General features: G+C 36.0%; 1 protein-coding gene across 10 annotated transcripts in view; it reads left to right on the top strand.

Moving 5' to 3' along the window:
• Positions 1-26,712, top strand: part of LOC102398822 — a 472,058-nt gene that overhangs the window by 23,584 nt on the left and 421,762 nt on the right. For 6 of the 10 annotated variants that reach the window (XM_044936730.2, XM_025276189.3, XM_025276191.3 and 3 more), the window contains one exon: positions 1,281-1,404. The exons of the other annotated variants lie outside the window; for them this stretch is intronic. The gene's annotated coding sequence lies outside the window, so the exon portion shown is untranslated. The remainder of the gene's footprint in view (positions 1-1,280; positions 1,405-26,712) is intronic. 10 annotated transcript variants of the gene reach the window in all.

Raw genomic sequence — 26,712 nt, forward strand, 5'->3', positions numbered from 1 at the left:
AAGAGTACCCCCCTGCTAGTCTTCAGCTAGATATTATATAGGCACTGCTGCTGCTAAGTCGCTTCAGTTGTGTCCGACTCTGTGCGACCTCATAGACAGCAGCCCATGAGGCTCCCGTCCCCGGGATTCTCCAGGCAAGAACACTGGAGTGGGCTGCCATTTCCTTCTCCAATGCATGAAAGTGAAAAGTAAAGTGAAGTTGCTCAGTCGTGTCTGACTCTCAGCGACCCCATGGACAGCAGCCTACCAGGCTCCTCCGCCCATGGGATTTTCCAGGCAAGAGTACTGGAGTGGGTCGCCAGTGCCTTCTCCGTATATAGTCACTACTACTACTACTACTACTACTAAGTCACTTCAGTCGTGTCCGACTCTGTGTGACCCCATAGACAGCAGCCCACCAGGCTTCCCCGTCCCTGGGATTCTCCAGGCAAGAACACTGGAGTGGGTTGCCATTTCCTTCTCCAGTGCATGAATGTGAAAAGTGAAAGTGAAGTCACTCAGTCCTGTCTGACTCTTCGTGACCACATGGACTGCAGCCCACCAGGCTCCTCCATCCCTGGGATTCTCCAGGCAAGAACACTGGAGTGGGTTGCCATTTCCTTCTCCAATGAAAGAAAGGAATGCCTTAAAACTCAGAATGGCACCAAGCCCCTCATCCATAAGATGCATTTTGGGATAATCTTGGCACCAGACGATTCATCCCTTACCATAAAACGATTGACTTGACTCTTGTAGAAGGGCAGATTACCATACAAGTCATTTTGTTTACATAGATTAGGGGAATAATATCTGAGTATAACATACTGGTTTGTTAAGTAGGTTCTGAGCCATTAGGCGGAACCGACTTGAAGACAGAGTTTGGGGTAAATGCATAGTATATTAACATAGCTTAAGACAAACATTTCCATAAGAAAAATGCATTGGTTAACTCAAGGTTTGAGAATAGTTAACTTCAGGTGAAACCAGGTGTCATTATGGCAACATAGTATTTTAAGAGAAATCTCCTTTTAAATTTGTATAGAGAAGGAAAAAAAATATCACTAGTTTGTTTCCTCCTGCCGCTTAAGAGAGATAAAAATGTTTGACACTTGCAGCCTATTTCCTCCGTTTGGAGACCCCTGGCCTTCCTGCCTGTTACCCTCTCACTATACTGCAGCTGGCTTGCTCTTCTTTGGAAAGTCTCTCTCTCTATCTCTCTCTTTTTTTTTTTTTTTCGTTTCTCTGGTGATCCCACGGTTTGGGTTGCTGTCTCACATTATCTCCCTCCAATTGTCTTCCAGGTGTTCTCGCTCGGTCTTTACCCTCAGGACTGTTGATGCAGCTCATGCCTCTGTGCCCAGCCCCCAGTAACTGGTGTCTGATGTGAGCCTCTGTGCCACCTCTCTGTCTCCACTAGTGGTTGCAGTAAGTCGCATATTCTGTGTTTTTTTTTCTTTTTCTCCCAGTTATGTTCCCCTCTGAGATTCCAAAACTCCCCACAGACAAACTGTGTGGAAACTACTCCTCCTTCACGACTCCCTCCCCAGGATGGATCTCCATCCCTAAATCTTTTGTCTCTGATTTTGTCTTTTATATTTTGTCCTACCTCCTTTCAAGGAGGCTGCCTTTCTGGGTGCTTGGTGTCCTCTGCCAGCATTCAGAAATTGCTTTGTGGAAGTTGCTCAACATTCAAATGATCTTTTGATGAGTTTGTGTGAGAGACAGTGATCTCCCTGTCCTATTCTTCTGCCATCTTGGGACTGCACCCTCTTATGATTTTTTTGTATCTCTTATCAATTGTTATTTCTACTCTTTCATTTTGCATTTTGTTCATTTGCATCCTCTCTTCTTGATGATGCTGTTTATCAAATTTTTTACCTTTTCAAAAATCCAGTTCTGAATTTCATTGATTTTTTTTATAAGAAATAAGTTATTTATACTTTCATCTTTATTATTTCATTCCTTCTGACTTGGGTTTTGTTTTTTATCCTTTTTCTAATTTTGTAAATTTATTTTTTATTTTTAATTGGAGGATAATTGCTTTGCCATGATGTATTAGTTTCTGCCATATAATAATGTGAATCAGGCATAAGTATACATGTCCCCCTCCCTCCTGAGGGGGTTTCCTTGGTGGCTCAGATGGTAAAGAATCCACCTGCAATGTGGGAGACCTGGTTTCGGTCCCTAGGTTGGGAAGATCCCCTGGAGGAGGGCATGGCAGCCCACTCCAGTATTCTTGCCTGGAGAATCCCTGTGGATGGAGGAACCTGGCGGGTTCCTACCACCTACAGAGGAACCTACCATCTATACGGTTGCAAAGAGTCAGATATGACTGCACGACTAAGCACAGCACATCTCCCTCCCACTCTTGCCATCCCACCCCTTTAGATTGTCACAGAAAACCAGGTTGTGCTCTCTGTGTTATACAGCAAGTTTCCACTAGCTATCTGTTTTTCATATGGTAATGTACATGTTTTAGTGCTACTCTGTCAATTTGTCCTGCCCTCTCCTTCTTTTTCTAATTTTAGATAGTAGGTTAGTTTGAGTTTTTGAGATTTTTATTTCTTGAGGAAGGCCTGTTTCATTATAAACTTCCCTCTTAGAATTGGTTTTGATGCATCCCATAGATTTTGGAAAGATGTGTTTCCACTTTCATTTGTTTCAAGATACTTTCTAATTTCCTCTTTGGTTTAATTATTGACCAAATATTATTTTGTAATGTGTCTCCACAGATTTGTTCTTTTTCTGTTTTCCTTCCTATAGTCAATTTCTGTTTTCACATGCTTGAAAAGAATGTGTACTCTGCTGTTTTTGGGTATAGTGTCCTATAGATATCTATTAAGTCTAGCTGGTCTGTTGTGTCATTTAAGAATACTTTTGCCTTTTTGTTTTTCTCTCTGGGTCATTTGTCCATTGAAGTCACTGGGGTCTTAAAATCCTCTACTGTTATTTCATTATTGTAATTTTCTCTCTCTGTCTGATAATATTTATTACATGTATTTAAGTGCTCCTGTATTACATGCTTATATATTAATGAGTTTAACATCTTCTTGTACTGAAATCTTTATCATTGTAAAATGCCTTTCTTTGTCTTTTGTTATAGACTTTGTTTTTAAGTCTATTTTGTCTGATAAGAATATTACTACCCCACTTTCTTTTTTTAAATTAATTTATTTTGATTGGCAGATAATTACAACATTGTGATGGTTTTTGCCATATATCAACATGAACTGGCCACAGATATACATGTGTCCCCCGATCCTGAACTTCCCCTCCCACCTCCCTCACCACCCTAGCCCTCTGGATTGTTCCAGAGCTCCAGCTTTGGGTGCCCTGCTTCATGCATTGAACTTGCACTGGTCATCTGTTGTTTCTGTTTGCATGGACTAACTTTTTCCATCTCCTCACTTTCATTCTGCATGTGTTTTTAGATCTGAAGTGAGACTCGTGCATGTTGAAAAGGCATCTTAAAATCCAATCAGTCTCCCAATATCTTTTCCTAAGACTGTTTTGGTTTTTTTTTTTTATTGATGTACAGTTGATGAAAAATATGTAGTTTACAGGTGTACAGTATAGTGATTCAATTTTTAAATGTTATATTCCTTTGATAGTTGTTATGGAATAGTGGCTGTACTCACTGTGTTGTACAATATATCCTTGTAGCTTATTTTACACATAATAGTTTGTACCTCTTAATTCACTATACCTATATTCTTCTTGCCTTTTCTCTCTGGTGACCATTAGTTTGTTCTCTATTTATCTGTGAGTTTGTTTCCTTTTCATTATATTCACAAAATTATATTCTGTAGTAATTTTTAGATTTCACATATGTATGATATAGAATATTTGCCTTTCTCTGTCTTACTTAACTTAGCGTAATAGTCTCAAAATCCATCCATGTTGCTTCCAATGGCAATAATTCCTTCTTTTTTATGGCTGAGTACTATTACATTGTATATTTATACCACATTTTCTTTATTGAGTAATTTGGTGATGGATACCTAGGTTGCTACCACATCTTGGCAGTTGTAAACGATGTTGCTGTGAACATTAGGATACATGTATCTTGTAAAATTAGTGGGTTTTTTTGAATATAATACATACCCAGGAGTGGTATTGTAGGTCATATGGTAGGTATATTTGTAGTTGATTAAGGAACCTCTGTACTGTTTTCCAAAGTGGCTACAGAAACTTGCATTCCCACCAATAGTGTACAGGGTTGCTTTTCTCCATACCCTAACCAACATTGTTATTTGTGTGTGTGTTTATTTTTGATTTTTTAACATGGTACTTTATTTTTGCACATTCATTCCAATATTCTTCATTTTTCTTTTTTCTTTTTTAAAATTAATTTTATTTAAGTATAATTGCCTTACAATGTTGTGTTAGTTAATGTACAATAGAAACTAACTTAACATTGTAAAGACAACAACTTAGTAAAGACAACTTGAATTTTCAGTAAGACATAATCATTCTTTCCCTTTCCTTTCTCTTATTATCTGATGATTTTTCAGACTCCTCACATTCTTATTCCCCTGCTTCTAAAGAAATTTTAAAAGATTTATGTTGAAGTATAGTTGATGTACAATAGTATAGATTACAAGTGTATGGTACAGTGATTTACAATTTTTAAAGTTTGCACTCCATTTGTAGTTGTTATGGACTACTCGCTATATCCCCTTTGTAATACAATACACATTTGTAGCTATTTTATACATAGTGGTTTGTATCTCTTAATCTTTTCTTTAATTAATTTAAGTGGAGGCGAATTACTTTAAAATATTGTAGTAGTTATTGCCGTACATTGACATGAATCATCCATGGGTGTACATGTGTTCCCCATCCTGAAACCCTTCTAACCTCCCTCCCCATCCCATGCTTCAGGATCATCCCAGTGCACCAACCCTGAGCACCCTGTCTCATGCATCGAACCTGGACTGATCTATTTCACAGATGATAATATACATGTTTCAATGATATTCTCTCAAATCATTCCACCCTCGCCTTCTCCCACAGAGTCCAAAAGTCTGTTCTTAACATCTGTGTCTCTTCCGCTGTCTCACATATAGGGTCATGATTACCATCATTCTAAATTCCGAATATATGGGTGAATATACTGTATTGGTGTTTCTCTTCCTACCTGCTTAATTCTGTATAGCAGGCTCCAGTTTCATCCACCTCATTAGAACTGATTTAAATGCATTCTTTTTAATACCTGAGTAATATTCCATTGTATATATGTACCACAGCTTTCTTATCCATTCATCTGCAGATGGACATCTAGGTTGCTTCCATGTCCTGGCTATTGTAAACAGTGCTGTGATGAACATTGGGGTACACATGTCTCTTTCAATTCTTGTTTCCTCAGTGTGTATGCCCAGCATTGGGATTGCTGGGTTGTATGGCAGTTCTGTTTCCAGTTTTTTAAGGAATCCCCACACTGTTCTCCATAGTGGCTATACTAGTTTGTGTTCCCACCAACAATGTAAGAGGGTTTCCTTTTCTCTGCACCCTCTCCAGCATTTATTGTTTGTAGACTTTTTGATAGCAGGCAATCTGACTGGTGTGTGATAGTACCTCATTGTGATTTTGATTTGCATTTCTCTGATAATGAGTGATATTGAGTGTCTTTTAATGTGTTTGTTAGCCATCTGTATGTCGTCTTTGGAGAAATGTCTGTTTAGTTCTTTGGCCCATATTTTGATTGGATCATTTATTTTTCTGGAATTGGGCTGCAGGAGTTGCTTGTATATTTTTGAGATTAGTTGTTTGTCAGTTGCTTCATTTGCTATTATTTTCTCCCATTCTGAAGGCTGCCTTTTCAAGTTGCTTAGTTTCCTTTGTTTTGCAAAAGCTGTTAAGTTTATTTAGGTCCCATTTGTTTATTTTTTTTTCCTTTTTTTTTAAATTTTATTTTATTTTTAAACTTTACATAATTGTATTAGTTTTGCCAAATATCAAAATGAATCCGCCACAGGTATACATGTGTTCCCCATCCTGAACCCTCCTCCCTCCTCCCTCCCCATACCCTCCCTCTGGGTCGTCCCAGTGCACCAGCCCCAAGCATCCAGTATCGTGCATCGAACCTGGACTGGCAACTCGTTTCATACATGATGTTTTACATGTTTCATTTTTGCTTTTATTTCCATTACTCTGGGAGGTGGCTCATAGAGGATCCTGCTGTGATTTTTGTCAGAGAGGTTTTTGCCTATGTTTTCCTCAAGGAGTTTTATAGTTTCTGGTCTTACATTTAGATTTTTAATCCATTTTGAGTTTATTTTTGTGTATGATATTAGAAAGTGTCCTAGTTTCATTCTTTTACAAGTGGTTGATTAGTATTCCCAGCACCACTTGTTAAAGCAAAACTAATACAATTATGTAAAGTTTAAAAATAAAATTAAAAACAATAAATAAAAAAAATAAAAAAAAAGAGATTGTCTTTTCTCCTCTGTATATTCTGGCCTCCTTTGTCAAAGATAAGGTGTCCATAGGTGTGTGGATTTTTATCTGGGCTTTTGATTTTCCATTGATCTATGTTTCTGTCTTTGTGCCAATACCATACTGTCTTGATGACTGTAGCTTTGTAGTATAGTCTTTAATCAGGCAGGTTGATTCCTCCAGTTCCATTATTCTTTCTCAAGATTGCTTTGGATATTTGAGGCTTTTTTTGTATTTCCATACAGATTGTGAAATTATTTGTTCTAGTTCTGTGAAAAATACCGTTGGTAGTTTGATAGGGATTGCATTGAATCTATAGATTGCTTTGGGTAGTATACTCATTTTCAATATATCGATGCATCCAATCCATGAACATGGTATATTTTTCCATCTATTTGTGTCATCTATGATTTCTTTCACCAGTGTTTTATAGTTTTCTATATATAGGTCCTTTGATTCCTTCAGTTCAGTTCAGTTCAGTTCAGTTGCTCAGTCGTGTCCAACTCTTTGCAGCCCCATGAACCACAGCATGCCAGGCCTTCCTGTCCATCACCAGCTCCCGGAGTTCACCCAAACCCATGTCCATCGATTTGGTGATGCCATCCAACCATCTCATCCTCTGTCGTCCCCTACTCCTCCTGCCCTCAATTTTTTCCCAGCATCAAGGTCTTTTCAAATGAGTCAGCTCTTCACATCAGGTGCCCAAAGTATTGGAGTTTCAGCTTCAACATCAGTCATTCCAGTGAACACCCAGGACTGATCTCCTTTAGGATGGACTGGTTGGATCTCCTTGCAGTCCAAGGGACTCTCAAGAGTCTTCTCTAACACCACAGTTCAAGAGCATCATTCTTTGGTGCTCAGTTTTCTTTATAGTCCAACTCGCACATCTATACATGACCACTGGAAAAACAATAGCCTTGACTAGTCGCACCTTTGTTGGCAAAGTGATGTCTCTGCTTTTTAACATGCTATCTAGGTTGATCATAACTTTCTTTCTCCAAGGAGTAAGCATCTTTTTATTACATGGCTGCAGTCACCATCTGCAGTGATTTTGGAGCCAAGAAAAACAAAGTCAGCCACTGTTTCCACAGTTTCCCCATTTATTTGCCATGAAGTGGTGGGACCGGGTGACATGATCTTAGTTTTCTTAATGTTGAGCTTTAAGCCAACTTTTTCACTCTCCTCTTTCACTTTCATCAAGAGGCTCTTTAGTTCTTCACTTTCTGCCATAAGGGTGGTGTCATCTGCATATCTGAGGTTATTGATATTTCTCCCAGCAATTTTGATTCCAGCTTGTGCTTCCTCCAGCCCAGCATTTCTCATTATGTACTCTGCTTCTTAGGTAGATTTTTTTCCTAAGTATTTTTTATTTTTTTTGCCATGGTGAATGGAGTTGTTTCCTTAATTTCTCTTTCTGTTTTCTCATTGTTAGTGTATAGGAATGCAAGGGATTTCTGTGTGTTAATTTTATATCCTGCAACTTTACTATACTGATTGATTAGCTCTAGTAATTCTCTTTTGGAGTCTTTAGGTTTTTCTATGTAGAGGATCATGTCATCTGCAATCAGTGAGAATTTTATTTCTTCTTTTCCAGTCGGGATTCCTTTTATTTCTTTTTCTTCTCTGATTGCTGTGGCTAAAACTTCCAAAACTATGTTGAATGGTAGTGGAGAAAGTGGGCATCCTTATCTTGTTCCTGACTTTAGGGGAAATGCTTTCAATTTTTCTCCGTTGAGGATAATGTTTGCTGTACATTTATCATGTATGGCTTTTATTATGTTGAGGTATTTTCCTTCTATTCCTGCTTTCTGGAGGGTTTTTATCATAAATGGTTGTTGAATTTTGTCAAAGGCTTTCTCTGCCTCTACTGAGATAATCATATGGTGTTTATCTTTCAATTTGTTAATGTGGTGTATCACATTGATTGATTTGTGAATATTGAAGAATCCTTGCATCCCTGGGATAAAGCCCACTTGGTCATGATGTATGCTCTTTTAAATATGTTGTTGGATTCTGTTTACTAGAATTTTGTTAAGGATTTTTGCATCTATGTTCATCAGTGATACTGGCTTGTAGTTTTCTTGTTTTGTGGCATCTTTGTCAGGTTTTGGTATTTGGGTGCTGGTGGCCTCATAGAATGAGCTTGGGAGTTTGCCTTCTTCTTCAATTTTCTGGAAGAGTTTGAATAGGATAGGTGTTAGCTCTTCTCTAAATTTTTGGTAGGATTCACCTGTGAAGCCATCTGGTCCTGGGCTTTTGTTTGTTGGAAGATTTCTGATTCTATTTCTGTGCTTGTGCTATGTCTGTTAAGATTTTGCATTTCTTCCTGGTTCAGTTTTGGAAAGTTATACTTTTGTAAGAATTTTTCCATTTTTTCCAAGGTGTTCATTTTATTGGCATATAGTTTCTGATAGTAGTCTCTTATGATTCTTTGTATTTCTGTGTTGTCTGTTGTGATTTCTCCATTTTCCTTTCTAATTTTGTTGGTTTGATTCTTCTCCCTTTCTTTCCTGATAAGTCTGGCTAATGGTTTGTCTATTTTATTTATCTTCTCAAACAACCAGCTTTTAGCTTGTTGATTTTTTCTATGGTCTTCTTTGGTTCTTTTTCATTTATTTCTGCCCTAATTTTTATGATTTCTTTCCTTCTACTAACCATGGGGTTCTTCATTTCTTCTTTTTCTAGTTTCTTTAGGTGTAGAGGTAGGTTATTTATTTGGTTTTCTCTTGTTTCTTGAGGTAAATTTGTATTGCTATGAACCTTCCCTTTAGCACTGCCTTTACTGAATCCCATAGGTTTTGGGTTGTTGTGTTTCATTTTCATTCGTTTCTATGCATATTTAGATTTCTTTTTTGATTTCTTCTATGATTTGTTGGTTATTCAGAAGTGTGTTGTTTAGCCTCCATATGTTTATTTTTGTAATAGTTTTTTTCCCTGTAGTTAGGCCCTGTGATCAGAAAAGAGGCTTGAGATGATTTCAATTTTTTTGAATTTACCAAGACTAGATTTATGGCCCAGGATGTGATCTATCCTGGAGAATGTTCCTTATCCACTTGAGAAAAAGATAAAATTCCTTGTTTTGGTGTGAAATGTCTTATAGATATTAATTAGGTCTATTTGGTCTATTGTATCATTGAAATTTGTGTTTCCTTGTTAATTTTCTGTTTAGTTGATCTGTCCATAGGTGTGTGTGGGGTTGTATGTGTGTTTATCATATCTATTCTGATTGTTTTGAGGGAATATCTCATTGTGGTTTTGATTTACATTTGCCTGATAATAGTGACATTGATCATTTTCATGTGACTTTTGGCCATTTGCATGTCGTGTTTGGAAAATTGTCTATTCAGTTCTTCTGTGCTTAGTCGCTCAGTCCTGTCCCACTCTGCAGCCCCATGGACTGTAGCCTTCAAGGCTCCTATGTCCATGGGGATTCTCCAGGCAAGAATACTGGAGTGGGTTGCCATGCCCTCCTCCAGAGGATCTTCGCAATCTAGGGCTCGAACCTGGGTCTCCAACATTGCAGGTGGATTCTTTACTGTTTGAAGCACCAAGGAAGCTCAATTCTCCTGCCCATTTTTATTTTTTGATATTGAAATTTATGAGCTGTTTATGTATTTTTGGTAATAATTCTTATTAGTCACGTAATTTGCAAATATTTCCTCCGTTCAGTACATTGTCTTTTGTTTTTGCTAATGCTTTGCTTTGCTCTGTAAAAGCTTTTAGAGACAGATTAAAAAAATTATTTTTATGACTTATGTCAGAGAGTGTCCTGCCTTTGTCCTGTTGAAATTTTATGCTAACATTTTGGTCTTTAATCCATTTGATATTATTTTTGTATATTATGTTAGAAGATATTTTAAATACATTGCTCTACATGATTCTGTCCAGTTTTTACAGCACCGCTTATTGAAGATTTTTTCACCCGTGGTATATTCTTGTCTCCTTTGTGATAGGTTGATTGATCTTCAGTTAGTTGACTTGTTTCTGGATTCTCTGATCTGTTCTCTTGGTCTATTTGTCTGTTTTTTTTTTTTTTGCCAGTATGATACTGTTTTGTTTACTGTAGCTGTGAAGTCAGGGAGTTCAGCTCTGTTCTTTCTCAAGATTGCTTTGGGTATTTAAGTTTTTTTTTTTTTTTTTGTATTTCCATATAAATTTTAAAATACTTTTCTCTAATTCTATGAAAAATGCCTCTGATATTTTGATAGGGTTTGCACTTAATCTGTACATTGCCTTGGGTAGTATATTAAATCTTCCAAACCAAGAACACAAGATAGCTTTGTTTCTGTTTGTGTCATCTTCAGTTACTTTCACTTGTGTCTTATAGTTTTCCAAGTGCAGATTTTTACTTCCTTAAGTACGTTTATCCCAAGATACTTAATTCTTTTTGCTGGTATAATAAATAGGATTGTTTCCTTAATTTCTTATTTTGATTGTTTGTTGTTAGTGTATAGGAATGCAACAGAGTTCTCTATATTAATTTTGTATGTTACAACTTTCCTGAATTTCTTAATGAGCTCTAATAGTTTTCTGGTGGTGTCTTTAAGATATTCTACATGTAGTATCATGTTTTTTGCAAACTGTCAGTTTCAGTTTTTCCTTGCTGATTGAGATTTCTTTTATTTATTTTTCTTATTCAATTTGACTAGAACTTCCAGTAGTATGTTGATTCAAAGTAGTGAGATTTAGCATCCTTGTCTTGTTCCTGATTTAAGAGGAAATGCTTTCAGCTTTTCATTGTTGAGAATGATGTTATGTGTAGTTTTGTTATATATGGCCTTTATTATGTTGAGATATGCTTCCTCTGTGCTCACTTTCTGGAGATTCTTTTCTTTTTTTTTCCTTTTCTTGTTTTAAAATTTTTAATCGGAGGCTAATTACTTTACAATATTGTAGTGATTTTTGCCATACATTCAGATGAATTAGCCATGGGTGTACATGTGTTCCCCATCCTGACCCTCCCTGCCACCTCCCTCCTCATCCCATCCCTCAGGGTCATCCCAGTGCACCAGCACTGAGCACCCTGTCTCATACATTGAACCTGGACTGGCAATCAGTTTCACATATAATATTCATGTTTCAATGCTATTCTCTCAAATCATTCCACCCTCGCCCTCTCCCACAGAGTCCAAAAGTCTGTTCTTAACATCTGTGTTTCTTTTGCTGTGTGGCATATAGGGTCATCATTACTATCATTCTAAATTCCATATATGTGGGTGAATATACTGTATTGGTGTTTTTCTTTCTGACTTACTTTTCTCTGTCTAATAGGCTCCAGTTTCATCCACCTCATTAGAACTGATTCAAATGCATTCTTTTTAATAGCTGAGCAATATTCCATTGTGTATATGTACCACAGCTTTCTTATCCATTTGTCTGCTGATGGACATCTAGGTTGCTTCCATGTACTGGCTATTGTAAACAGTGCTGCGATGAACATTGGGGTACACATCTCTTTCAATTCTTGTTTCCTCAGTGTGTATGCCCAGCAGTGGGATTGCTGGGTCGTATGGTAGTTCTATTTCTAGTTTTTTAAGGAATCCCTACACTGTTCTCCACAGTGGCTGTACTAGTTTGCATTCCCAGAAACAGTATAAGAGGGTTCCTTTTCCTCCCCACCTTCTGGAGGGTATTTTATCATAAATGGATGCTGAATTTTGTTGAAAGCTTTTTCTGTTTCTACTGAGATGATCATAATGAGTTTTATTCTTCAGTATGTTGTATCACATTGATCAATTTGTGTGTACTGAAAAAAATCCTTGCATTCCTAAGATAAAAAATGGTGTATGAGATTATTAATGTTTTTCTGGATTGATTTGCTAATATTTTGTTGAATATTTACATCTATGTTTATCAGTGATGTTGGTCTGTAATTTTTTTTTTTTTTTTGGTGACTTGTTTGGTTGGTATCAGGATGATTCTAGCCTCATAGGATGAGTTTGGACATACTCATTCCTCTGAAATTTTGAAACAGTTTGAGAAGGATAGCTGTTAACTATATTCTCTGAAAGGTAAAATTCTGTTGTAGATCCATCTGATCATGGAGTTTTGTTTGTTGAGACTTTTAAAATTAATAAATCAGTTTCACTGCTGGTATTTGGTATATTAATCTTTTTGTTTCTTACTAGCTTAGTCTTGGGTGATTGTACATTTCTGTTTATTTTTCCATTTCTTCTAGATTTTGTCGACATACAGTTGTTCATGGTAAACTCAAGTTCCTTTGTATTTCTGTAGGGTCAGTTGTAACCTCTCTTTTTTCATTTCTGATTTTATGTATTTGGCTTATTCCTTTTTTTTTTTTGATAAGTCTGGCTGAAAGTTCATCAATTTTGTTTATATTTTCAAATAACTGAATTTGAGTTGCGTTTATCTTTTGTATTGCTTTTGTCACTATTTCATTCATATATGCTCTGATCTTTATGTTTTGTTTCATTCTACTTGCTTTGGGTTTTGTTTATTTTTTTCTAGTTCTTTTACGTATAATTTTAAATTTTTATTTGAGGTTTTACTTGTGTCCTGAGGTAAGATTATATGTCTATAAGCTTCCATCCTAAAAATATTTTTGATGCGTCCCATAGGTTTTGGGTAGTCATGTTTTTGTTTTCATTTGTCTCTATGTATTTTTTTTTTTAATTTCATGAGTGGTCCATTGGTTCTTTAGTAGCATTTTATTTAGTCTCCACATGTTTTCGTTTTTTACATTTTTTTTTTTTTTTACAGTTGTTTTCTAATTTCATAGTGTTATGGTTGGAAAAGATGCTTGGTATGATTTCAAATTTTGAAAACTCACTGCTGTTTATTTTGTGGCTTAGCATGTGATCTGTCCTATAGAATGTTCCATTTGCCCTTGAAAATAATGTGTTTTCTTCTTTTTTTGAATGGGTTGTCCTATTGTGTGTGTGTGTGTGTGTGTGTGTGTAGCAATTAGAACCATCTGGTATTATATGTCATTTAAGGCCAGTGTTTCCTTATTCATTTTTTTTTTTAATCTGGCTGATCTGTCCTTTGATGCACATGGGATATTAAATGCTCTATTATTGAGTTATTATTGATTTCTCCCATTATGTCCATTAACCTTTACCTTATGTATTTAGATGTTCCTATTTTGAGTACATATATATTTAAAATTATTTTAACTTCCTCTTGGATTAATTCCCTGATCATTATATAGTGTCCTTCTTTGTCTTCTGTAACTGTCTTTGAATTCTGTTCAAATAGACTCTTTGAAGTCTATTTTGTGTAACATAAGGATTGCTACTCTGACTTTCTTTTGATTTCCATTGGTATGACTTACATTTTTTTCATTCCCTGACTTTAAATTTGTGTGTGTTTGTTTACTTGTTTGTTTGTTGTTTGCCACACCGTGTGATCTAAATTTCCCAACCAGGGATCAAACCTGTGGGCCCTGCAGTTGAAGCACAGATTTTTAACCACAGTTTTATATATATTCTTATATATATAATTATAATTATATATAAATATATATTTAATATGTGTTAAAATAAATATAATATACATATAAATGTGTGTGTGTGTCTTGTTTTTGTAACCATTCAGCTGCTCTTTGTCTTTTGGAGGATTAGTCCATTTGCATTCAAGGTAGTTCTTAATAAGTATATTTTTATTGCATTTTGTTAAATGTTTTGGGGTTGTTTTGTAGGTCTTCTTTCTTTACCTTTCCTCTTTTGTTCTCTTCTCTTGTGATTTGATACCTATCTTTAGTGCTGTGGCTGGATTCCTTTTTGTGTGTATATCTATCACTACAGATGGTGAATGTAGCCATGAAATTAAAAGACGCTTACTCCTTGGAAGGAAAGTTGTGACCAACCTAGATAGCATATTCAAAAGCAGAGACATTACTTTGCCAACAAAGGTTCGTCTAGTCAAGGCTATGGTTTTTCCTGTGGTCATGTTTGGATGTGAGAGTTGGACTGTGAAGAAGGCTGAGAGCCAAAGAATTGATACTTTTGAACTGTGGTGTTGGAGAAGACTCTTGAGAGTCCCTTGGACTGCAAGGAGATCCAACCAGTCCATTCTGAAGGAGATCAGTCCTGGGATTTCTTTGGAAGGAATGATGCTAAAGCTGAAACTCCAGTACTTTGGCGACCTCATGCGAAGAGTTGACTCATTGGAAAGGACTCTGATGCTGGGAGGGATTGGGGGCAGGAGGAGAAGGGGATGACAGAGGATGAGATGGCTGGATGGCATCACTGACTTGATGGACGTGAGTCTGAGTGAACTCCGTGAGTTGGTGATGGACAGGGAGGCCTGGCGTGCTGCAATTCATGGGGTCGCAAAGAGTCGGACACGACTGAGCGACTGATCTGATCTGATGAGGTTTTAATATAGCAATATATGTGGGTGGAGTCGAGGTCCTATATATATGTCATCTAGCAATATATAGCAATCATATATACATATGCTGCTCTTTTATATTTTTTCAGAGATTTTTAAAGTTGCTGATCTCTTAATTTCAAATGTTTTTCAATGGCCTTGCATTTGTAATCTCTTCCCCGCATGATTACTATATTTGATATCATATTTTACATCTAATTGTTATGGGTATCTCATGTCTCCTTATTGTGGATATTGCTAAGTCACTTCAGTCGTGTCCAACTCTGTGTGACCCCATAGACGGCAGCCCACCAGGCTTCCCCATCCCTGGGATTCTCCAGGCAAGAACACTGGAGTGGGTTGCCATTTCCTTCTCCATATTGTGGATATAGATGATTTTTAATGCTTTTTCCAATAATTTTCCTGCTGGCTTTGTCTGTGGATGATTTCTTACCTTTACTGAATGTTTATCTTTGAACAGGATAGAAATTCCAGAAATAAATAGACACAGTTATGATCAATTAATCTACAAGAAAGGAGACAAAGCTATACCATGGAGAAAAGACAGTATCTTCAATAAATGGTGGTGGGAAAACTGGACAGCTACATGTAAAAAAAGTGAAATTAAAATATTCTTTATCACCACACACAAAAATAAACTCAAAGTGGATTAAAGACCTAAATGTAAGATTATATACTATAAAACTCTTGGAACAAAACATAAGAACACACTTTGACATAAATTGTAGCATTATCTTTTTTAGTCAGTCTCCTAGATTGACTAAAAAATAAACAAATGGGACATAATTTGTTTTGCTATGCAAAAACTTTTGAGTATTTTTAAAATGTGACATAATTTCCTTTGCTATGCAAAGGAAGCTTTCGCATAGCAAAGGAAACCATAAACAAAACAAAAAGACAACTGGCAGAATGAGAGAAGTTGTTTGCAAGCAGTGTGACTGGAGAAGGAAATGGCAATCCACTCCAGCACCCTTGCCTGGAAAATCCCATGGATGGAGGAGCCTGATAGGCTACAGTCCATGGGGTCGCAAAGAGTCAGACACGACTGAGTGACTTCACTTTCACTTTCAATCTCCAAAATATACAGTTCATGCAGCTCTATATAAAAAAATGCTATCATAAATGGGCAAAGTAAATAGGAAGTTCTACAAAATAAACATTCAGATGGCCAAGAAGTACATGAAAATACCCTCAACATTGCTAATTATTAGAGAAATGCAAATCAAAACTACAAAGAGATATTTACTTACACCAATTAGAATGGTCATCATCAGAAGGTCTACAAATGCTATAGAAGGTGTGGAGAAAAGGGAGCCCTCCTACAGTGTTGGTGGAATGTAAGTTGGTACAACTACTATGAAGGATGATATGGACGTTTTTAAGAAACTAAAAATAGAGTTACCATATGATCCAGAAATCCCAATCCTGGGCATATATCTGGGAAAAAAAAACATGGTTGGAAAAAATACATGCAACCCTGTATTCATTGCAGTGCTGTTTACAATAACCAAGGCATTGAAGCAACCTAAATGTTCATCAATTGTTTAATGGATAAAGATGATATGGTACATATATAGAATGGAATATTACTCAGCCATTAAAGAGAATTAAATAATGTCATTTCCAGCAACACGGTGGAGCTGGAGATTATCATACTTAATGAAGTCAGACAGAGAAAGACAAATATATGATCTTGCTTATATGCAGAATATAAAATAATAGACAAACAAGCTTATTTACAAAGCAGAAAAAGTTACAGGATTTAGATAATGAGCGTATGTTACCAAGGTTAAGGGTGAGAGGAGGGATAGACTGGGAGTTTGGGATTGACATGTACACACTGCTATATTTAAAACAGATCACAAACAGGACCTAATGTATATCACAGGCAACTCTACTCAATACTCTGCAATAATCTAAATGGGAAAAGAATTTGAAAAAGAATAGATACATGTATGTGTATAATTGAATCACTTTGCTATACACCTGAAACTACACGTTGTTAATCAACTATACTCCAATATAATGTAAAATTTTTGAAAAGAAGTGTAAATAAAAAATAAATAACGGTAAAAAGAAACAACCAGATTTTCCCACACACTCTGTATTCCAATTTTGTGGGATTCAAATATGTGAGAAATCAGGTTTCTCTAATCAGAATTTCAGAGAGCTAATTTTGAAAGCTAACACCATATACGGTGATAGTGGAAACCTTGGGAAGTGTTGATGAAGAAGGTCAGAAAATTCAATTCAGAGATTTTGAGATAATAATCTTAATAACATTGTTTGACTTTATGTAGCAAGGAATCATTTATAAACTACTATACCATATTTGGGAAACCTCAGTGGCTCAGTGATATAGAGTCTACCTGCAGTGTAGGAGACAGGAGTTCAGTCCCTGAGTGAAAGGACAGAGGGGTGAAAGACAGAATGAGAAGGATGAGAGGGATCAAGAGACTAGATTATCAGAAGAGCCAGGAAATTACTAGAAGTTATGGAGATATGTTAGAGAAGACTCTTGTGAGTCCTTTGGACTTCAAGGAGATCAAACCAGTCAATCCTAAAGGAAATCAGTCCTGAATATTCATTGGAAGGACTGATGCTTAAGCTGAAGCTCCAATTCTTTGGCCACCTGATGTAATGAGTGGACTCATTGGAAAAGATTCAGATGCTGGGAAAAATTGAAGGCAGGAGGAGAAGGGGGTGACAGAGGATGACATGGTTTGATGGCATCACCGACTAGATGGACATGAGTTGGATCAAGCTCTGGGAGTTGTTAATGGACAGGGAAGCCTGGCGTGCTGCAGTCCATGGGGTTGCAAATAGATGGACACGACTGAACTTAACTGATGGAGATATATATGAGGAGGACATTGTCATAAGGGTTAAATGTTACAAAAGATGTAAAATGAAAATTTATCACTAATTCTGAGCAGTATGTTTTGAGGCAAAATATTTTCTGACATTAAAATTGATGTATGTTTGACAGGGAAATATAGGTCAACCAAATATAATAAACTTGTTTGTGTTACTTTTGTTTGAGCCTTCTTAAATATACCATTTGTTCATGGGCTATTACTGTCATCAGGTTTGCATATTTAAATTCAACAAAAGAAGTATTGATTTTTTATACTTTCCTGTATTAATATTTTGTTGGTTAATATAGTATTGTCCTGTATTGACTAAAAACCCCAGCAATCCCACTGCTAGGCATACACACCGAGGAAACCAGAATTGAAAGAGACATGTGTACACCAATGTTCATCACAGCACTGTTTACAATAGCCAGGACATGGAAGCAACCCAGATATCCATTGGCAGACGAATGGATAAGAAAGCTGTGTACATATTCCATTGTAATGTGGACATGTACACAATGGAATATTACTCAGCTGTTAAAAATAATGCATTTGAATCAGTTCTAATGAGGTGGATGAAACTGAAGCCTATTATACAGAATCAAGTAAGTTAGAAAGAGAAACACCAATACAGTATATTCACGCATATATATGGAATTTAGAAAGATGATAATGATGACCCTATATGTGAGACAGCAAAAAAGACACAGAGATAAAGAACAGACTTTTGGACTCTGTGGGAGAAGGCCAGGGTGGCATGATCTGAAAGAATAACATTGAAACATGTATATTACCATATGTGAAATAGATTGCCAGTCCAGGTTCGATGTATGAAACAGGGCACTCAGGACCAGTGCACTGGGAGGCCTCTGCGAGATGGGATGGGGAGGAAGGTGGGAGGAGGGTTCAGGATGGGGGACACATGTACACCCATGGCTGATTCTTGTTGTTGTATGGTGAAAGCCACTACAATATTGTAAAGTAATTAGCCTCCAATTAAAATAAATTAATTAAAAAAAACACCTCAGTACAACCGACTTTTATTTCCCTCACAGAAGTTCACTCCATTCTAGAAAGACAAAGGAGCACTTACTGACAGATGCTGATGTATAATCACAAGTTTTTAAACTGTATAGCCTCATGCAGTCAGAAAATATTCACTGGATTTGTCATCAAAACATGAAATTGGAAATCTGTCTTTAGTAGATTTCCCATTTTTGCTATTGGATCTTCTCTTTAATTACAAGAATCAATACTAGGTAAAAACAGTATCGAAGGAAACAGGAGATTTTTTATGTTATGAATAGTTCTAGCTATGTTCATACTCATTTGACAGTGTATACACAGTAAATTAATTTTGATATACCTCAAAAGGTAACCATTGAGGTTTTATACCAATTAATAAATGAAAATTTGGCTTCATATAGTTTGTTATGTGAAAATAATTACTAAACGTATGAAAAGATGATGTTATTATAAGTAGAATTTCAGCTCTGGAGCATCAAGGGCTATATCCTTCAGAGGAGTAGCGAAGTTTATTTTTCTGTAATGAAATAATAGGAATTACTTGAACTTCAACTCTCTGTTTGTCCCTTAAATATCACAGATCACCATAATTAACTACCAGTGCCTTTTAGAGAGTTTGGAGAAACTTTCTGAGGCTTCACAATGAATCATCTATTCTAGGAAAATTAACAAAACATAAGAAATAATTTTGCAAAAATTAAAAATAAAAGGAATGCTGATGGTCATTTCACAGCATCCAGTTGTAATCCATTTTATTACATGAAAAAATAATTTATGTGTTGTTTTTGGAATGTGTCCTCAAACCTAGTTCATGCTTACATCTGAGAGGGAATGCATCACTGTATAATAAGAAACATAAGTTTTGACTTCCTGTCTCCAGCTTTTCAGACAGTGGCACCAAGTGTGGGTCTTTAGTTTATTTTATGGGTTATTTTCTTGTATTTGGAAAATTCTGATAAAGAAAAGTGCTCTTTTTCCTTATTGCCACTGTTGCTCACTTGTATAAAACCTCATGTGTTTGTGAGCCATCTGTATGTCTTCTTTGGAGAAATGTCTATTTAGTTCTTTGGCCCATTTTTTGATTGGGTCATTTATTTTTCTGGAGTTGAGCTGTAGGAGTTGCTTGTATATTCTCGAGATTAGTTGTTTGTCAGTTGCTTCATTTGCTATTATCTTCTCCCATTCTGAAGGCTGTCTTTTCACCTTGCTAATAGTTTCCTTTGATATGCAGAAGCTTTTAAGGTTAATTAGGTCCCATTTGTTTATTTTTGCTTTTATTTCCAATATTCTGGGAGGTGGGTCATAGAGGATCCTGCTGTGATGTATGTCAGAGAGTGTTTTGCCTATGTTCTCCTCTAGGAGTTTTACAGTTTCTGGTCTTATGTTTAGATCTTTAATCCATTTTGAGTTTATTTTTGTGTATGGTGTTAGAAAGTGTTCTAGTTTCATTCTTTTGCAAGTCGTTGACCAGATTTCCCAGCACCACTTGTTAAAGAGATTGTCTTTAATCCATTGTATATTCTTGCCTCCTTTGTCAAAGATAAGGTGTCCATTTGTGCCTGGATTTATCTCTGGGCTTTCTATTTTGTTCCATTGATCTATATTTCTGTCTTTGTGCCAGTACCATACTGTCTTGATAACTGTGGCTTTGTAGTAGAGCCTGAAGTTAGGTAGGTTGATTCCTCCAGTTCCCTTCTTCTTTCTCAAGATTGCCTTGGCTATTTGAGGTTTTTTGTATTTCCATACAAATTGTGAAATTATTTGTTCTAGCTCTGTGAAGAATGCTGTTGGTAGCTTGATAGGGATTGCATTGAATCTATAGATTGCTTTGGATAGTATGCTCATTTTCACTATGTTGATTCTTCCAACCCATGAACATGGTATATTTCTCCATCTGTTAGTGTCCTCTTTGATTTCTTTCACCAGTGTTTTATAGTTTTCTATATATAGGTCTTTAGATTCTTCAGGTAGATATATTCCTAAGTATTTTATTCTTTCCGTTGCAATGGTGAATGGAATTGTTTCCTTAATTTCTCTTTCTGTTTTCTCATTATTAGTGTATAGGAATGCAAGGGATTTCTGTGTGTTGATTTTATATCCTGCAACTTTACTATAGTCATTGATTAGTTCTAGTAATTTCCTGGTGGAGTCTTTAGGGTTTTCTATGTAGAGGATCATGTCATCTGCAAACAGTGAGAGCTTTACTTCTTCGTTTCCAATTTGGATTCCTTTTATTTCTTTTTCTGTTCTGATTGCTGTGGCCAAAACTTCCAAAACTATGTTGAATAGTAATGGTGAAAGTGGGCACCCTTGTCTTGTTCCTGACTTTAGAGGAAATGCTTTCAATTTTTCACCATTGAGGATAATGTTTGCTGTGGGTTTGTCATATATAGCTTTTATTATGTTAAGGTATGTTCCTTCTAGTCCTGCTTTATGGAGAATTTTGATCATAAATGGATGTTGAATTTTGTCAAAGGCTTTCTCTGCATCTATTGAGATAATCATATGGTTTTTATTTTTCAATTTGTTAATGTGGTGTATTACATTGATTGATTTGTGGATATTGAAGAATCCTTGCATCCCTGGGATAAAGCCCACTTGGTCATGGTGTATGATCTTTTTAATGTGTTGTTGGATTCTGATTGCTAGAATTTTGTTAAGGAGTTTTGCATCTATGTTCATCAGTGATATTGGCCTATAGTTTTCTTTTTTTGTGGGATCTTTGTCAGGTTTTGGTATTAGGGTGATGGTGGCCTCATAGAATAAGTTTGGAAGTTTACCATCCTCTGCAATTTTCTGGAAGAGTTTGAGCAGGATAGGTGTTAACTCTTCTCTAAATTTTTGGTAGAATTCAGCTGTGAAGCCGTCTGGACCTGGGCTTTTGTTTGCTGGAAGATTTTTGATTACAGTTTCAATTTCCGTGCTAGTGATGGGTCTGTTAAGATTTTCTATTTCTTCCTGATCGAGTTTTGGAAAGTTGTACTTTTCTAAGAATTTGTCAATTTCTTCCACGTTGTCCATTTTATTGGCATATAATTGTTGATAGTTGTCTCTTATGATCCTTTGTATTTCTGTGTTGTCTGTTGTGATCTCTCCATTTTCATTTCTAATTTTATTGATTTGATTTTTCTCCCTTTGTTTCTTGATGAGTCTGGCTAATGGTTTGTCAATTTTATTTATCCTTTCAAAAAACCAGCTTTTGGTTTTGTTGATTTTTGCTATGATCTCTTTTGTTTCTTTTGCATTTATTTCTGCTCTAAGTTTTAAGATTTCTTTCCTTCTACTAACCCTGGGGTTCTTCATTTCTTCCTTTTCTAGTTGCTTTAGGTGTAGAGTTAGGTTATTTATTTGACTTTTTTCTTGTTTCTTGAGGTGTGCCTGTATTGCTATGAACTTTCCCCTTAGGACTGCTTTTACCGTGTCCCACAGGTTTGGGGTTGTTGTGTTTTCATTTTCATTCGTTTCTATGCAAATTTTGATTTCTTTTTTGAGTTCTTCTGTGATTTGTTGGTTATTCAGCAGCGTGTTGTTCAGCCTCCACATGTTGGATTTTTTAATAGTTTTTCTCCTGTAATTGAGATCTAATCTTATTGCATTGTGGTCAGAAAAGATGCTTGGAATGATTTCTATTTTTTTGAATTTACGAAGGCTAGATTTATGGCCCAGGATGTGATCTATCCTGGAGAAGGTTCCATGTGCACTTGAGAAAAAGGTGAAATTCATTGTTTTGGGATGAAATGTCCTATAGATATCAATTAGGTCTAACTGGTCTATTGTATCGTGAGAAATGCAAATCAAAACCACTATGAGGTACCATTTCACACCAGTCAGAATGGCTGCGATCCAAAAGTCTACATACAATAAATGCTGGAGAGGGTGTGGAGAAAAGGGAACCCTCTTACACTGTTGGTGGGAATGCAAACTAGTACAGCCACTATGGAGAACAGTGTGGAGATTCCTTAAAAAACTGGAAATAGTACTGCCTTATGATCCAGCAATCCCACTGCTGGGCATACACACTGAGGAAACCAGAAGGGAAAGAGACACGTGTACCCCAATGTTCATCGCAGCACTGTTTATAATAGCCAGGACATGGAAGCAACCTAGATGTCCATCAGCAGACGAATGGATAAGAAAGCCATGGTACATATACACAATGGAGTATTACTCAGCCATTAAAAAGAATACATTTGAATCAATTCTAATGAGGTGGATGAAACTGAAGCCGATTATACAGAGTGAAGTAAGCCAGAAAGAAAAACACCAATACAGTATACTAATGCCTATATATGGAATTTAGAAAGATGGTAACAATAACCCTGTGTACGAGACAGCAAAAGAGACACTGATGTATAGAACAGTCTTATGGACTCTGTGCGAGAGGGAGAAGGTGGGAAGATTTGGCAGAATGGCATTGAAACATGTAAAATATCATGTATGAAACGAGTTGCCAGTCCAAGTTCGATGCACGATACTGGATGCTTGGGACTGGTGCACTGGGACGACCCAGAGGGATGGAATGGGGAGGGAGGAGGGAGGAGGGTTCAGGATGGGGAACACATGTATACCTGTGGCGGATTCATTTTGATATTTGGCAAAACTAATACAATTATGTAAAATTTAAAAAAAAAAAACAACAAAAAACCTCATGTACTTTGGAACTGGGAATAGAGCAGTAGACATTCTGAAAGTTAATATTCATATATGACACTTCTTGAAATATTGACTAGAGGGATGTAATAAAAAAATGATTACCTTTACTTCCATGGTGGAACTAATTCTTAAAGTATACTTTAAAAATTCCAGTGAAATCAGCCTGCCAAGCAGTGTTTTCATATCCTCAGGTTACTGTACAGTTTCCTTTAGCCTTCCTTTTGCCTCTTAGTTTGCCTCTTAATTCCATGCCACTATAAAAAATGGTTATAAATTATGAGAATGGAATGTGATTTAAATGATGATGAAGCAGATGGCTTACTCTTCAGCAGTTAGAAGGAAAGCTCAGGTAACTCATTTCTTAGCTTCAAGACAACTCATTCATATTAATCTTACCTGCAGTGACCTTTTTGGGGCTTATTTAATAATAAAATTTAAAAATATGTGTCTCCCATCTGAAAACATAAACCTTTCTGACATGCACAAAATTTTTCATTAAAATGCTCTTTATTCTTTCCTTTTTTTCAAGTACAATGAAGTTATATTTCAATAACTTTAAACAAATTAAATATAAAGGAAAAAAATCAGTTAACTAATTTACTAAGTTATCCCCGAGCAATGTGTGCTAATCAATAGCAGCATTTGTGGAGCTTACATTATTAATGAAATATCCTTAAGTGTACTGGTAAAATACCTAGATATGAAAATAATTGGGACTGCTTATGAATGTAAATTAGACATAGTTTTACTCTGCCTTCTGTGATACAACTGTTATGGATAACTAATAGTATGCTCTAAGACATTATCACTTTGGCTATCTTCATTTCATTCGTTATATTATAATTATAGTGAAGTTGATCTAAACTGATTACTCAAATACTTAAACCTTTTCACCCAAAGATAAATGGATGAATCTCTGTTCTGTGAAGGGAGCTTATGCAACTAATTTTTGGATTTGTTAACTTTTACAATACTTGCTTTGCTTTACCACCAATATATGTTTATTTATTTTGTTTCTATAACTTGGTTCTTTTTATTTTTTTTTATTTTTTAAATTTATTTTATTGGAGGCTAATTACTTTACAGTTAGTGGTTTTTGCTATACATTGATATGAATCAGCTGTGGGTGTATATGTGTCCCCCATCCTGAATCCCCCTCCCACCTCCATTCCCATCCCATCCCTCAGGCTGACCCCAGTGTACTGGCCCTGAGTTCCCTGTATCATGCATCAAACCTGGACTGGTTATCTAGTTCACATATGGCAATATACTTGTTTCAATGCTATTCTCTCAAATCATCCCACCCTCGCCTTTTCCCACAGAGTCCAAAAGTCTGTTCTTTATCTCTGTGTCTCTTTTGCTGTCTCGCATATAGGGTCATCGTTACCATCTTTCTAAATTCCATATATATGCATGAATATACTGTATTGGGTTTTTTCTTTCTGACTTACTTCACTCTGTATAATAGGCTCCAGTTTCATCCACCTCATTAGAACTGATTCAAATGTACTCTTTTTAATAGCTGGGTAATATTCCATTGTGTATATGTACCACAGCTTTCTTATCCATTCATCTGCTGATGGACATCTAGGTTGCTTCCATGTCCTAGCTATTGTAAACATTGATGAACATTGGTGTACACGTGTCTCTTTTCAATTCTGGTTTCCTCAGTGTGTATGCCCAGCAGTGGGATTGCTGGGTCGTATGGCAGTTTATTTCCAGTTTTTGAAGGAATCTCCACACAGTTCTCCATAGCACCTGTACTAGTTTGCATTCCCACCAACAGTGTAAGAGGGTTCCCTTTTTTCCACACCCTCTCCAGCATTTATTGTATGTAGACTTTTGGATAGCAGCCTTTCTGACCAGCCTGTAATGGTACCTCATTGTGGTTTTGATTTGCATTTGTCTGATAATGAGTGATGTTGAGCATCTTTTCATGTGTTTATTGGCCATCTGTATGTCTTTGGAGAAATGTCTGTTTAGTTCTTTGGTCCATTTTTTGATTGGGTCGTTTATTTTTCTGGAATTGAGTTGCAAGAGCTGCTTGTGTATTTTTGAGATTCTTTGTCAGTTACTTCGTTTGCTATTATTTTCTTCCATTCTGAAGGCTGTCTTTTCACCTTGCTTATAATTTCCTTCGTTGTGCAAAAGCTTTTAAGTTTAATTAGGTCCCATTTGTTTATTTTTGCTTTTATTTCTATTATTCTTGGAGGTGGGTCATAGAGGATCCTGTTGTTTTGCCTATGTTTTCCTCTAGGATTTTTTTAGTTTCTGGTCTTACATTTAGATCTTTAATCCATTTTGAGTTTATTTTAATGTATGGTGTTAGAAAGTGCTCTAGTTTCATTCTTTTACAAGTGGTTGACCAGTTTTATGTTTAAAATTGAAGTTCATCTTTCTTTCTATTCTTCAACATTTCAAGGGAAAAATCTTAACTAATTATAAAGCTATACAATTCAAATAACTTGATATTTTTGGTCTTCTACAATCTCATTTTTTCTTGCCCTATGAATAGAAAGTAAAGTTAAATATAAAGACTATAGATGTGTAGTTTAAAGATTAGTACATGGTCAACTATTTCACTGTATCTGGCTCTGTAGTGGCAGATGGCATGATAAGCTGAAGGTTAGGGAAATTATGTTAAATATCTAAATAGGTGATTTATCACTTACAAAGCCTATAAAGCCGGAAGTTCCTCAAGTCCATTCACAGTTAAATTCAAGAATTGGTAGCTGGTTGATTTTTATACTGACTTTGAGGTACATTACAGTTGTGATGGGGGATTTGAACTATTTGGACAGCTGCTGGAAATGTCATTCTATTAATAGCAAGACATGTGTCTGACTATACCTACCATTCCTTTCCTTCATTAATACTTACTAACTATAAGATAACATGGTTACTCTCTCCTGTGGATACTGTGACTTTTAAACATTTCTTTTGTAGTCAGAATTTGAACTAGAGAAAGAGTTCTTATCATGGTTTGCTTTTCTGAGAAATGAAATTCCCAAGAGTAGAAGTCTCCAGACTCAGGTGAATTTTATCTACAGTTATGGGGGTGGGAACTAAATACATATACATATTATTAATATTTCAGATGATGAATCAGTAATCTTGAACGAGAGAGATGCCAGAAGCTTAAGAGATAGAATAGTTTGATCGTAAAAGCCTTGTTTACAAAATTTCACAAAAATAAATGTTTTATAAGATGTAGAAATGTTGCTTGCAAATAGATATAGTCAGGTTGATTTGTAGATGATTAAATAACTGTACTAAAATAATATTATTTAATGCATTTAAGCAATTCCCACAGAAGTAGAACTGAAAATCACTATGCAGAAATTACTACTAACTCATCTTTGCTTTTTTAGCTTAACCTCTTTTTAAAATTTTTGATTTTCTT

The sequence above is a fragment of the Bubalus bubalis genome, chromosome X (assembly GCF_019923935.1).
Source record: "Bubalus bubalis isolate 160015118507 breed Murrah chromosome X, NDDB_SH_1, whole genome shotgun sequence".
NCBI classification, from domain to species: domain Eukaryota; kingdom Metazoa; phylum Chordata; class Mammalia; order Artiodactyla; family Bovidae; genus Bubalus; species Bubalus bubalis.